Source organism: Aegilops tauschii, chromosome 7 (genome assembly GCF_002575655.3).
Source record: "Aegilops tauschii subsp. strangulata cultivar AL8/78 chromosome 7, Aet v6.0, whole genome shotgun sequence".
Lineage (NCBI taxonomy): Eukaryota > Viridiplantae > Streptophyta > Magnoliopsida > Poales > Poaceae > Aegilops > Aegilops tauschii.
In genome coordinates this window covers 183,346,635-183,349,611 of record NC_053041.3, presented here as the reverse complement: position 1 = coordinate 183,349,611, position 2,977 = coordinate 183,346,635, and the positions used below count along the sequence as shown (strand labels likewise).

General features: G+C 43.5%; 1 non-coding gene across 1 annotated transcript; it reads right to left on the bottom strand.

The window, feature by feature from the left end:
• Positions 1–779: 779 nt before the first annotated feature.
• LOC109732189 (uncharacterized) lies at positions 780–2,660 on the bottom strand. The gene is made up of 2 exons (XR_012190162.1): positions 1,239–2,660; positions 780–1,156 (listed from the first exon to the last, which is right to left on the bottom strand). It is a non-coding gene; the product is annotated as an uncharacterized protein (transcript).
• Between the last annotated feature and the right edge of the window lie 317 nt (positions 2,661–2,977).

Genomic DNA, 2,977 nt, shown 5'->3' with positions numbered 1-2,977 from the left:
CACGCCCACGTAGGTGGGGGATGTGCAGGAAGAGAAGAGGTGCACGCACGGCGCATGTACTCCCATCTTTTTCCCAACCACACCCGCGCGGGTACACGGGGGAGCTCATTTCTATATGAAAGCCATCACACGTGGTAATTTGACATGTGTACTGGTTGTCCACTTGATGGAGGATCGTGTACCACGGATGAACAAACAAATTGCGACTTGACGCGTTATTTAAAAAAAGATTTTATTCCTCGATGGCGCATGTACAGAATATAAATCAATTGTTATGGAGAGAAAAAAATAAAATCGCTCCACTAAACTATACTATATAATATAGGCAGGATACTCAATGCTTGCTTTCTGGGGTCGGTCTCTTCTACTATCTCACACAAGATGGTGGTGCCCACTCTCTCACTCTCTCTCTCTCTCTCACCGCTGGTCCCTGATCCGGCCGGATCCAGCCCGCCGGCGGAAAGGGACGATGTGCAACGTTGCTTCGGTCACCGGCGTCAATGCAGGAAACCCACTGCCGGCGCGTCCCATTCTGCGGTACCCACCATTCTCTCTAAGCAAGCTTCAGTGCGGTATTGCCTTTGCCCCTTGCTCGCTGCCACAGTATGGGCAGAACCCGCTGCCGCTGCCCTCCTAGTTACATCCCGATGACCCTTAGGTACAGCTTCCTCTGGAACCGGCCTTGCTCCACCACCCATCTTCCCACGTCGCTGCATGTGGATCTTTGCTTGCTAGTTGTCTTGATGCTATCTTCTAGGTTATGATGAACTGACGGTATGTAACTTGGTAGGCAGTTCTTCATCAATTGGAAATAGCAGTTCCCACACATTATGAGAACGGTTATTTTTCCCTTCTACAGGTAGGTACACACACGGCTGGAAATGAGATTTATTTCACTAACCTTGTATGCATCCATACATGGTATGTATACTTAGTTAATAATGTAGACTATTATCACCGCATATAAAGCTGCTCCTGTGAGGTTGCACAGACTCGCCACAATTATTTTTGCAGCAGCAGTAGGTCGACCAGGGGAATGGGGCGCAGTAGCCTGAGTCGTACCCCTCTGCCCGGCACGGCTTGTTGCAGGTGCCGTGCTTGATGCACAGATGCTTTCCCCACGTCGCAGTAATCTCACCACAGATGATGTACCCGGCTGCACCCATGACCAGTTGTCACGATTAACCAAGAATTATAATCAATCGAAAGAAAGAAAAATAAAAGAAATAATTACGTACGAGGGTGGTCAGAAACAGAATCAGGGATGTCTCTAGAGCAGTTAGCCATGGCGATGATCAGCAGATACACACTCAGTTTCAGTAATAAGCTCTTCTTCGTCGTCCACCACACTCCTATGGCCATGCCTATGCTTTGTTTGGTTGCTCCTCCCCTTTCCAATATCCGTATATATATAGCCAAGATAGCCTTGCCTTTTTCTTTTTTTTTGAGGAAAAAGGGAATCGTCAACATAGCCTTGTCGGTTGGGGGCTATTATCATTTGGTTGTGATCCATGTATAGTCTAGGCGTTCAGAGGTGCAATTATGTGTTGGATGTATGTCGCCATAGCTCTCCTCGATTATCTTATAATTTCCTTATGGCTACAGCATTAGCTTTCTCATATCACACGTAGTCATAGCCAAATTTAATTTCCCAAGATATCTATGTCTTACATACATCATTTCTCAAAGATATATGTACATGTCTTGTTTCTTTTTTCTTGCAGGCTGCAAAGACGTGTACGATGTTTGGCATGGTCGAACTTTCTACAATGTATCCCTAGCATTCATCTTATAGCTACGAGATATATGTTTGTCAGATAGTGTGGATAGCATCTACTATCTATCTATCTAGTATCTCTCTATTTATCCTATCATTTATCTATTCCATCTATCTATCTGTTTGTTTATTATTATATATTGAAAGCAAAATACATTTTTTTTTGAAAATGAGGATTACCCCGGCCTCTGCATCAGAGTGATGCATGCAGCCCCTTTTTTATTAAGCAAAGTGACCGAAAAGTCTGTGTTCCACAACAAGCTCGCTCCGAGCTAAACTAAAATAAAAAAATATAAAGTGTCACAACCGGCGAAAATGGAACAAGATGACTAAGCACCTATCCTATTACTGGACCGCCATCCAAACTGGTTGTAGATATCCCGAGCTACCATCTCCCATCAGGCAGACCCAGTAACCAAAGGCTCCCTGGCTTCCACAGGAATGAGTAATGACCACATACGAATCCAAGCAGGGGCCCTGTAGATAACCTGCAAAAAAATTATACGAGTTTGTCTGTTAAAAACCATGTCATTCCTACAGTTCCATATAGCCCATAGTAATGCACATACTCCTATCAGGATATGTCCCGCAATATTTGACTCTACTCCATTTAGCCACGTCCCAAATAACGTGTGTATACTATTTGGAGGGATGATATTAAAGGCTATATGAACTGAACGCCATAATAGTTTGGCCAGCAGAAAATCGAGAAAGAGGTGTTTGATGGTTTCACCCTAATCACAAAAGCTACATCTTTGACTACCCTCCCAATTACGTTTTGCCAAGTTATCCTTATTCATAACCACCTCCTTGTGAACAAACCACATGAAGACTTTGATTCTGAACGAGAATTTGATTTTCCAAATATGTATCGATTTCAGAATTGGACCAGAGTCAATTAGGTCCAAGTACATAGATTTCACTGAGAAAATACCATTCGTAGTTAATTTCCAGTGAATACTATCAGATTCCTCATAGAGGTTCACATCCATCAACCTTCTGTCCAGATGTAGCCTTGCTTCCCATCTGTCTCCTACCAAAGATCTCCGAAATTGAATATTTAGAGGGTTGGACTATAACACTGTAGAAATGTAAGCCTCCTTACGCTGTACAATGTTATAGAGATATGGATATTGTGTGGCTAAAGGCGTCTCCCCTAACCACGTATCCTCCCAGAATCTCGTCGAATTACTGTTTCCA